Here is a 12,515-nt window from a genome sequence, read left to right as displayed (position 1 = left end):
TGGAATATTATGGACATCATTATCCAAAGTACATGTATGAAGACACGAATTGATGTCAACATACTTTATATACAACCAGAGATATGAAAAAATTGTGCTGTATACATGTAATAAGAATTGTAATGCATTCTGCTGTCATTTATTTTTTAAAAATCAATAAAAAACAAAAACAAGCAAGACTCTTCTGAATGCAAAAATAAAATAAAATAAAAATACAGAACAACAACAACAACAAAAAAAAAAGAATGACACAGAGCCTAGAAGACATAAAAGAAAATGTGGATAAATCTGACTACACTGAGATTTTAAAAACCAACGTGGCAGGTCTGGGCCTGCTTCTCTGCCTCGAAGAGTTCTGGCCCCTGGACGCCGGTCCTGTCAACTAGTCCACGGAGGTATCCTTTCCTGCATGCTTCAGGCCCCACGAGTCACCACCTCCAAGATTGCTGCAGGGCTATCAGAAGCCCTCCACCCTCCCTACCAGCATTCCAATTTCCATGGTAACATCTGGAAGGGAAATGGTCATGTTTTCGGTGCCCACTGAAGTCACTGTGATCTTGTTAGATATCAAAGGTACCACAACCCCGATTGCTTTCACGAAGGACATTTTATTTCCTTACATCAAAGAAAATGTTAAAGAGTATCTGCAGACACATGGGGAAAAAGAGGAGTGCCTGCAGGATATCAATCTTTTGAGGCTGAAGAAGATGCCCACCTGGATGGGGCTCCTCCAATCCCTGCAGCATCTGGAAATGGGGTCAATGAACTACAACAGGTAATCCAGGCCGTCGTAGATAATGTGTGCTGGCAGATGTCTCTGGACCGGGAGACCACAGCACTCAAACAACTGCAGGGCCACATGTGGAGGGCAGCACTCACAGCTGGACACATGAAAGCAGAGTTCTTTGAAGATGCAGTTCCAGCCGTCAGGAAGCGGAGAGAAGATGGAAGGAAGGTGCATATCTATTCTTCTGGAAGTGTAGAGGTTCCGAAACTATTATATGGGCATTCTGCAGAGGGAAATATTCTTGAGCTTTTTGATGGTCACTTTGATACCAAAATTGGACACAGTGGAGAGTGAGAGTTACAGAGAGATTGCAAACAGCATTGGATGCTCAACCAACAATATCTTGTTTCTAACAGATGTTATTCTAGAGGCCAGAGGAAGCAGGTGTGCATGTAGCTGTGGTGGCTAGACCTGGCAATGCAGGACTGACAGATGATGAGAAAACTTCCTACAGCCTCATCACATCCTTCAGCGAACTCTACCTGCCTTCCTCAGCATAGAGGAAGACTTCCATAGAAGACCAAACTGTTTCTCAAGAGTTGTCCCCCTAATGTCTAGTTTTATTCTAATGGCAAAGTAACTTACCATTATATGTGTATATGTATACAAGTATATGTGTGTGTATGCTCATTAATTTTTATGGGCACATAAGTGAGGAAACAAAAGTCTTAAGTTCAGTGGAGAAATTTATTTAAAGATGCTCTATATGTAGAAATAGTTTGAGACCCTAACACTAACCCATGTTGAGGGCAAAGTGTAGTTGATAGAAGAATACAGATCAAATGTGCTATGATTATCAAATCCTATATCAAAATGAGAACTTGGTTTTAAAAATTATTCAGAGGCCTATTATTTTAAATACTGGAAATACTTCAGAAACATTCATTGCCCTTGTTTAATGGCGAGTTAGAAGAGTTACAATAGCTGTATTTCATATTTGCCTCCCTTGGTACAAAAGATAAAAGATATTTGTTTCTGCTCCAAAAGAGCAAAATAAGGAAAGAAAATTCACCTGAGTCTTGATCAATCAGTTATATTGTTACTGAAGAAGAAACTTACTAATCATGTGGCACCCATAGCTGGCACTTGCCTTATCAATGAAAAACGTATGCAGATATAACAGCTAAAAACTAAATGTGGTTCTTAATGTCCAACAAAATGATTATGATTCTGCTGGTTGTTACCAGTTGCCTTCCTAATTTTATCTTCACACAGTTTAAGAATATATATTAATTGCTACTTACTATTTTTTAAAATAAAGTTTTGCTGAAATTAGTTCATAACACCCAGAAGAACCCTAATATGTAATATTTTCCCCTTAAATATGAGAAATGTAAATTTTATAACAGCATTATTTATCCTCGTTCAATCCTAACAGGATTCCAAGGCAGTTTTATGTTGTGATTATTAAAAGCATTCTCTTCTTTCAGTTACAAAAAAAACAACATGGCAAAAAAAAATCCATAAACAAAACACCAAAATACAATTAGAAAAAAAGATTTATAATGCCTATTACAGATTAGGTTGAATTTACTTAATGTGCCAATTAAGTGACTTATCAGTAAGACCCCAAAATAAATAGGAAAAGTGAGCAGAGAATATGAATAAATGGTGCAAAATATGCAAATGGGCATATACAAATGAAAGAAAGTTCAACTTTAGTCATTAGGGTTGTAGCTCAGTGGTAGAGCACTTGCCTAGCATATGTGAGGCCCAGGTTCAATCCTCAGCACCACATATAAATAAATAAAAATAGAAGTATAAAAAGAAGTTATTGATTAAAAAATGGGTATCACTTTTCTACTTGATTTTCAATGAGCAATTAGATAGCAATATGTTGGTGAAGGTAGAGAAAAAAATACTTTCATGTGTTCCTTCTGGAACAATCAATTGGTACAATAACTATGAAGAGCTACATGCTAATAACTAACAAAATAACAATTTCCAATGCATATACTCTTGACCTAATAATTCTACATATGCCAGATAATCTATGGGCAAGGGTTTTTATTACAGTGTTGATATAACAGGTTAAGATCAAAAACAATTTAAAAGCCCTTATTAGGGGACTTGTTAAATAATTATGGCATCTACATAAAAAGGCATGTGATGCAATCCTGGTTTTAAGAAAGGAGGTTTTCTCCATAGTAAAAAGGCAGAGTGGCACAGTCTGCAGGCTGCACAACATAATGGTTTAAAACACAGGCTTGGGGAGCTGGGATTGTGGCTCAGTGTTAGAGCGCTGGCCTAGGACGAGCGGGGACCCGGGTTCGATCCTCAGCACGACATAAAAATAAAGGCATTGTGTTGTGTCCATCTACACTTTAAAAAAAAAATGGGCTTGGGATCCACATTATCTCAGTCTAAGTCCTGTTCCTACTTAGTGGCTATGTGATTATGGGCAATTAGCCAATGTCTTTGTGCCTTCGTGGTGATAATAGTACTTATGCAACAGGGTTGTTATATTAAATGAATTAAGATTTCTTTACTGCCATGAAACAGTTTGGGGTAGATAATAAATGCTAAGGGTTTGTTGAAAGACTAAAATATAGTGATGTAAAATGATTTCCAGCATACATTGCTAAACAGAAGAAAGCATAAGCATAATTGTTTGGGGACACTGCTGTTATTTTGTGAATGAAAAATCATAACATGTACACGTGCATGATATTTTGCATACAGTTGGATATCTTTTTTATAATTTCTTAGTTGTAAATGGACACAATATTTTTATTTAATTTATTTCTTTAATGTGGTGCTGAGGATCAAACGCGATAGGCGAGCGCTCTACCAATGAACCACTACCCGACCCCGTTGGATATCTTTGTAAGAGAAAGTATGGTCCTCATAAAAGCTATTACCTTAGACTGGAGTTGTGGCTCAGTGGCAGAGCGCTTGCCTAGTATGTGTGAGGCACTGGGTTCAATTCTCAGCACCACATTTATACAAACAAATGAATAAAGGTCCATCAAGAATGGATTAAAAAAATGTGGCATATATACACAATGAAATATTACTCAGCAATAAAAGAGAATAAAATCATGGCATTTGCAGGTAAATGGGTGGAGTTAGAGAAGATAATGCTAAGTGAAGTTAGCCAATCCCAAAAAACCAAATGCCGAATGTTTTCTTTGATATAAGGAGGCTAATTCATAGTGGGATAGGGAGAGGGAGCATGGGAGGAATAGACGAACTCTAGATAGGGCAGAGGGGTTGGAGGGGAAGGGAGGGGAGGGGGCATGGGGTAATTAATGATGGTTGAATGTGATGATTATTATTATCCAAAGTACATGTATGAAGACACGAATTGGTGTGAATATACTTTGTATACAACCAGAGATATGAAAAATTGTGCTCTATATATGTAATAAGATTGTAATGCATTCCACTGTTATATATAAATTTTAAAAAGAACAAAAATAAAGGTCCATCAATAACTTTAAAAAAAAGCTATCGCCTCTGGGTCTTTGTTGTCCTCCCACCCTGGTATTGGGGATCAAACACAGAAATTGGCACATGCTAGGTCAATGCTATACCCCTGAAGTACATCCCAAGACTGTCCCTGGGTAAGTTTTGAGGTGGAGGGGCATGCTACATTTCTATATACTTTGTATTTTGAGTCAGATATTTCATATTTTTTAAAGTGAACACTTAAAATAGTTAAGAGTATGACAATGTGGAATATTTGTATAATTCTATATTAAATGAGACCAGCAATATATAAAACCATAGATTCTCCAATAATATAGTTCCTTCAGCAAATTGGCAAAAATTTGAACATAGAAAGACTCTTTGGGTTGTTTGTTTTTTTCTTTCTTTTGAGTATTTTCCAGGGATAATGACAATAACGAGGATGATGTCCACTCTTCTTAACTAAAACATTCTAGACACTCTTTTTTAAAAACGGCTTCATGGAGGTATACTTGACAAGATGGTATATATTTCAGGTGTACAAATTGATGTAGTAGCAGTCACATGCCTCAAGGTTTTGGTCAACCTCAGATCACAGATACACTGGTGGTCCCATAAGTAGACATCACCTAGTGATGTTGGAGCCTTCTTAGTCTGTGTAAGTACCCTCTACAGTGTCCATTCTGGGACATATTTATCAGCAATGTCCCTTTCATTAAGCAACATGTGACTGTACACATACTCCTTTTGATACAGTGAAGTTAATTAGTATATTCAGCACCTCACAAAGTTACCATTTTCTTTATTCTTTTTCTTAAATGTTTTTTTAGTTGTAGATGGACATGATACCCTTATTTAATTAATTTATTTTTTATGTGGTGCTGAGGATCAAACCCAGTGCTTCACACATGTGAGGCGAGTGCTCTACCACTGAGCCACAACCCCAGCCCTTCTTTATTCTTTTTATTGTTTATCCCTCTTGGCAGATTTCAAGGATCCAATACAGTAAATACAGTATTGTGTGTTACAGTATCTTTTTTTTTTTTTTTTTTTTAAAAGAGAGTGGGAGAGAGAGAGAGTGGGGGAGGGAGAAAGAGAGAGAGAGAGAGAATTTTTTTAATGTTTATTTTTTAGTTCTCGGCGGACACAACATCCTTGTTTGTACGTGGTGCTGAGGATCGCACCCGGGCCGCACGCATGCCAGGCGAGCGCGCTACCGCTTGAGCCACATCCCCAGCCCCTACAGTATCTTATAGTTAAGCTTTCAGGCCTCCTTCATCTTGCAGATCTGAAACTTTGTATTCTTTGACCAACAAATTCCATTCCCTTCCTTTGGATCCTGGCACCCACGGTTCTCTTTTCTATGGGATTGACTAGTTTAGATTCCACACATAAGTAAGATCCTGCTGTATTCATTTTTCTGTGTCTGGCTTATTTTTACACAGCATGACTTACAGTTTCAGTTACAGACCTCCAGTTTCATCCATTGTATGCTTATGCACATGCTTATGTATACCTATGTGCATATATATATATATATATATATATATATATATATATATATATCATCCATTCATCCATCAACATTTAGTTTGTTTTCATATCTTGATTATTACTGATAATGTTGCAATAAACATAGGAGTGCAGACACTACCTCTTTGAGATCTTGATTCCAATTTTTTTTATTTTTAATAACATAGGTTGAGCTCCCTAATTTAAAAAGCTGAAATCTGAAATGCTCCAAGTCCAAAAACTTTTTGAGCAATGACGTGATGGCACAGTGGAAATTCCCACCCATGACTTCATAGTTGCAGTCAAAAGGCAGGCACACTGAAAATATTGTCTAAAATTGCCTTTAGTCGACATGTATAAGGTATATATGAAATGTAAATGAATTTCATGTTTAAATTTGGGAACCATCACCAACATATCGCATTACATCTATGCAAATAACCAAAAATCTGAGAAAAATCTGAAACACTTCTAATCCCAAGCATTTTGGATAAGGAATATGCAGTCTGTACCCAGAAATGAGTTTACTGGATCATATGGTAGTTCTATTTTTAATTTTTTGAGGCCCTTCCATACTATTTTCCATAATAGCTGTACCAATTTATATTCTCACAGACAGTATGCAAGATTCCCCTTTCTCCGCATCCTTGCCAACACTTACTTTTTTTATAATGGCCATCATATCAGGTGTGAGGTGATGTCTCATTATGGTTTAGATTTGCATTTCCCTGATGATTAGTAAGGTGAAACACTTTTTCATGTAGTCATTAGCCATTTCTATGTCTTCTTAGGAAAAATGTCTATTGAGGTCCTTTGCCCATGGTTTAAGTGGATTTTTTTGCTGTTGAGTTATATTTTTTGTATCAATCTCTTATCTAATATATAGTTGGCCAATATTTCCTTCCATTCCATGTACTGGGTAAAAACTCTTAGGTTTCTTTGCTCTACAGAAGTTTCTAGTTTAATCCCACTTGCCTATTTTTTGCTTTTGTTGCCTATGTTTTGGGAATTAAAAAAAATCATTGCCAATACCAATGTCTATATCTGTTTTCATCTAGTAGTGTTTTGGTTTCAGATCTTACATGTAAATGTTTAATCCACTTTGAGTTGAATATTTTTTACATGATGTAGAAGAGGGTCCAAGTTCATTCTTATTCATGTGAATATTTTCCTAGCACCATTTATTGAAGAGAGACTATGCATGTTCTTGACACCGTTATCAAAGACTAATTGACCCTGAATGCAGATTTATTTCTGATCTCTTGATTTCATTCCATTGCTCATTAAAACATGTCTGTTTTAATGCCAGTACAATATGGTTTTGATTACTGTAGATATAAAATACATTTTGAAATAAGGGATAATGATGTCTCATACTCTGTTTTGCTCAAAAATATCTTTTCTATTCTGAGTCTTTCGTGCTTCTATATAAATTTTAGAAATGTTTTTCCTATTTCTGCAAAAAAAAAAGGCAGGCACACTGAAAATATTGTCTAAAATTGCCTTTAGTCGACATGTATAAGGTATATATGAAATTGGATCCTGGCACCCAATTGAGATTTTGATAGGATTGCATTTGAACCTGTAGATGACTTTGGTTTGTATGGACTTTTTAATGATACATGTTCTTCCAATTTGTGGATAAGGATTTCTTTCCATTTGTTTGTGTCGTCTTTAATTACTTTCTTTTTAATTACCTATTTTATACTTTCCAGTGTACAGATCATTCAACTTTTCAGTAAAGTTTGTTTCTGAATTTTTTTTTCATTTTGTGATTATTATAAATGAGATTTTTTTTCCTTTCATTTCCTTTGCTGGTGTACAGAAATGTCATAGACGAATGTATGTTGACTTTGCATCCTGCAAATTTACTATTTATTAGTTTTAATAATTTTATTATTGTGACTGTTGAGAGTTTAGGGCTTTCTATATATTTCCTTTAGGGCTTCAAGTATGATGATGTCAGCTGCAAACAGATAATTTTATTTTTTCTTTCTAATTTGGATGTCTCTTCATCTCTTGTTTGATTGCTCTGACTAGAACTCCAGTGCTATGTTGAATAGAAGTGGTTAAGAGTGGGCATTCTTGCTTTGTATTAGATCTTAGAAGAAAAGATTTTGAGTATGATGTTAACCGTGCAATTAATTGGGTTGAGGTGTTTTATTCAGTTTTTGTTTTTTTTTTTTTTTTTTTTTTTTTTTTTTTTGCTGCTGTAAGTACCCTCTCTCTCACAAGGGACAAAATATATATCCCAAAGGCATGTCCCCATTGACCCATCTCCTCCAACCACACTCTACCTGCCTATAATTACCACCCAGTTAATCCCAGATAAATATACTGGTGAAGTTAAGGCACTCAGAACCCAGTCATTTCACCTCAAAACTTTCTTGCATTGTCTCACCTATGAGCTTTTGTGAGATAACTCATATCTAACTCGTAGTATGAAGTAAGTTTATACCTACTTTATGAATGGATATTGTTTTTTAATTCTTGTATCTACTGGGGTGATCATGTCGTCCTGATCTTTAATTTTTAATCATGTGGTCTTTCGTGTTGATTGATATTCATATGTTGACACAACCTCATATCCCAGGGATAAATCTCTCTGAGTCAAAATGTGTGATCCTTTCAGTGTCGTGTGGAATTTGATTTACCAGCATTTTATTGAGGATCTTTGCATCTAGGTTCATGAGAAATATTGGCCGTAGCTTTCCTTCCTTGAGCTGTCTTTACCTTTAATGTCAGGATGAGTCTAGCCTCAGAAAGAGTTTGAAAATATTCTTCTATTTTTTCAGAAATGTTTAAGAGATAAGTATTTCTTTTTGAATGTTTGGTAGAATTTACAGAATCCATCTATTCCTGAACTTTCCTTTGTTGAGAGGTTTGTTTTATATATATATATATATATATATATATATATATATATATATATATATATATATATTTTAGTTGTCAATGGACCTTTATTTTTATTTATTTATATGTGGTGCTGAGATGTGAACCCAGTGCTAGGCAAGCACTGAGTCACAATCCCAGACCCTTTGTCGAGAGGCTTTTGATTACTGACTCAATTTCCTGATTTGTTTTTCTGTTCAGGCTATTTCTTCTTAACTCATCCATCTTTTCTTTTGGTTACCATATGCATGAAATGTATTTTCTATTCCTTTACTTTCACCTTATGTGAATCTTTAAATTTAAATATATTGTGGAAATCTGATCACTGGTTGTTGTTTTAAATCAATTCAGCCACTCTGTGCTTTCTGATCTGGGGAATATAATATATTCATATTTAAAGATGATTTGATTTTTGGAATCATTTGATTTTTGGAATCATTTACTCTCATTGTTTGATTTTTGTAATCATTTACTCTGATTTTTGTAATCACTTTCATTGTTTTCTCATTATTTTCATTATTTTGGTTTATCTACTCTACATTTTATCATCTTTGTGGCTATCATGAGACTTGCAGAAAATAGTTAAACCATCTCCTTTAAGTTGATAAAAACTTAATTTCAATTACACATAAAAACTCTGTATTTTTACTCACCCTCCACACTTTTGTGACTCGTTCCAAAGTCAGTTTATTTAATTTGTATGGTGTATCCATTAACAAAAATTTTATTAGTGTCTTTATTTTACAAAATGATGGGTCTCATTGGGACACATCTGTACATGCACGTTTCCACCTGACCATTATTCCCCTTCAACACCTCTACGCCTTCTCCTTCCCCCCTTCCTTTTCTTTAATAGTTTCTCTTATTCTTTTATGTCATATTTTCGCCCCTAGATTCCTCATATGAGAGAAAATATATAAGACTTTTCTGAGTCTGCTTTATTTCACTTAACCTGCTGATCTCTAGTTCCATCCAGTTTTCTTTAAATGACATGATTTTGTTCTTTATGACTGCATAATATGCCATTGTGTGAATATACCACATTTTTCTCTATCCATGAATCAATCAGATGACAGGCATCTAGGCTGATTCCATAATGCCACTATTAATTGTGCACTGATAAAATTAGCATGCTGGTTGGGAAAAACGGAGGAACTTGAGCAAATGAGGGCAGGAAATGGTGGAATGAGATGGACATCACTACCCTAGGTACAGGTGTGACTGCACATAGGGTGTGAAACTCTATCGTGTACAACCAGAGAAGTGAAAAGTTGGGTTGTAATTGTGCACGATGAATCAAAGTGCATTTTGCTGTCATGTATACCTAATTTTTAAAAAAATTAATAAATAGCTTTTGGGAGCGACCCTGCCACCCGAGACGTCACCGCTGCGACCCCGCTGGCCCGGGATCGGGGATGGACGAGCGAGCACGGCTCTAGAGCGGAGCGGGCGGGCTCAGACCCAAGCTGCAGAGATGGGGAGCCCAGCTGCTGCTGCTGCTTTCATTTCTTGTTCTGCTTTTGACAGCTCAGTTCTGTTCCACTTTGCAAGAGAGAGAGGAAATCAGGTGCCCTTTTTAAACTCGCTCTTCAAACTCATCTCCTGGGTTACTCTTTTACAGAGTTAATATAAAAATGAAGGCAACTTTGCTGAAGATGATGATTATACCCTATTAGAAGAGGTTTTGTTTTTTTTTTTTTTTCTTTCAAAAGCTTTGATTGTTTGGAAGCTTGTCTCCAGTTACTGCTTTTCAATCAAGTCTGTTTGCTTCATCAGAATTTTTTTTTTTTTTTTTTTTACAATTTCAAGGAAAAATATGGCCCAGAAATTGAGTTTACTGTTGCTTGCATTTGGACTCATTTGGGGATTGATGTTACTGTGTTATACTTTACAACAACCAAGACATCAAAGCAACGTCAAGTTACGTGAACAAATACTAGATTTTAAGCAAAAGATATGTTAAAGCTCTAGCAGAGGAAAATAAGATCACAGTGGATGTTGAGAATAGTGCTTCCATGGCAGGATATGCGGATCTTTTGGATGATATTTTGCAACCCTTAGTGAAGTTGGAAAACTAAGTCGACTATATTGTGAATGGCTCTGCCACCAACACTACCAATGGTACTAGTGGGAATTTGGTGCCAGTAACCACAAATCAAAGGATAAATGCATCAGGCAGCATTAGACAGCAGTTGAAGGTCACCCTGTGCTGCTATATCCACCGCGGATTATATCCCATTGCAGAATAAGCTTTTTAATTGCTGGCTAGGACGAAATAATACTTTTTAAAAGCTCCATGTATTTTCAAGGAGTGTGCTGGATTCATGGAACTCTTAATTCTGTATATAAAAATTTTAAATATCATTGGTTTGCTATCAGGCAAGTCTCTTCAATACTGTGATATATCCTCAAAGGGAATTTGATAACATGATTAATGTAGTAATAAGCAGGTAGGTGATCTTGTATAAATCTTTTGTGTTTGAGAAGCAGCTGAAACAAAAACACCAAAAACATATTCATTTCTAAAAAATATTTATTTACCCATATGACTTGTTTTTTCAGACAAGTGGAGAATATTGTTACTGAATCCGTCTGTCACTTGTTCTCAGTAGATATAACTGTTTGACTAAGCCTATTAAAAAACAAGCTTTACTTCTAGGACCATATTTTGTTACTAAGATTGTTAAGAGCAGAAAAAGGAATACAATGTTGAAAAAAAGTTTTAAAATCATGACCCAAAGTATGTCTTCATTTGCACTATCCTTCAAAATAATGAAGGTTAATTATTGTATTTTTAAAAAATTACACTTGTGAGTGTATAATCTTGAAGTGGGTAGCAGCCACTGTCCATAAGCTATTCTTAACATTGGGGACAATTTAATAACAACTTTAAAATAGTATTCTTTAATCTCATACTTAAAATTTTCTTACATATTCTAAAGAATAAAAGATATTTTATAATGAAGTTAAAAGTAACTAAAGTATTCATGATTTTTCACCTGCAGGAGTGTTGCTTTAAAAGTTCAACCCCTTAGCTGGGTGCAGTGTCCCACAACTGCAGTCCCAGCTGCTTGAGAGGCTGAGACTGGAGGATCAAGAGTACAAAGCCAGACTGGGCAACATAATGAGACCCTGTCTAAACAAACAAACAAACAAACAAACAAACTAAAACCAGCATTTAACCCCTTGAGTGTTTTTGTAACCTGAATGCCCATTATTTCCTCGTTTGGGTGAGTTTGCTTTTATTGTGTTGGTGGAGAGCAGGATACTCTTAAGGATTTTAACCAGATGTGTATAATGAAAGTGTTTGTGCTGCATAACATTGCTTAGAAAATGTTAATATTACTTGATTTTATATGAGTATCAATCTTTATGAAACCTTTTTGATTAGGTTTTCATTTAATATAATGACCACTTAAAACAATTAAGCCCAGTTAAGATATATTTAAATTATAAAGATTAGCCATCCTTTCAGAAACTGTATACAGCACAAGAAATACCAATCTAGGGTAATTTTAGTACAGAAAGAAATACACCTTTATTTAAATTTCCCTTGTAGCAAATCTAATTGCTATATGGTATCATAGTAATTATTCTCTATAATACCTGCTGAAGTACAGCTAGCTTCTAGATTGAACTTAGTTTTAGATATTGTATTCATGATTATGATATGCTACCACAAATAGTAGCAATAATTATGATATTTTGTTTAAATAAGTGTGAGAAAATATTGTTTCAGGAAAGATGATTTCCAAACTGTCTTTTCTGTACCTTTATGTGGAGAAATTAATTATATTCCATGGCCAGGTGAAATTTAGAATAATTGATAAATGAGTTGTGTACATTTTGTTTCTTGTTTTTATTTTCAGGGTTGAAATAAAATATATTATTTGTACTAAAATAAATAAAT

General features: G+C 35.1%; 2 pseudogenes; both read left to right on the top strand.

Moving 5' to 3' along the window:
- The first annotated feature begins 518 nt into the window (after nt 1–518).
- On the top strand, nt 519–1,287 carry LOC143384911 (enolase-phosphatase E1 pseudogene; annotated as a pseudogene).
- A 6,864-nt stretch (nt 1,288–8,151) lies between these two features.
- Nucleotides 8,152–10,854, top strand: LOC143384910 (coiled-coil domain-containing protein 126 pseudogene; annotated as a pseudogene).
- The last annotated feature ends 1,661 nt before the right edge of the window (nt 10,855–12,515 follow it).

The sequence above is a fragment of the Callospermophilus lateralis genome, chromosome 19 (assembly GCF_048772815.1).
Source record: "Callospermophilus lateralis isolate mCalLat2 chromosome 19, mCalLat2.hap1, whole genome shotgun sequence".
Taxonomy (NCBI): Eukaryota; Metazoa; Chordata; class Mammalia; order Rodentia; family Sciuridae; genus Callospermophilus; species Callospermophilus lateralis.
This window is presented reverse-complemented; position numbering and strand designations above follow the sequence as displayed.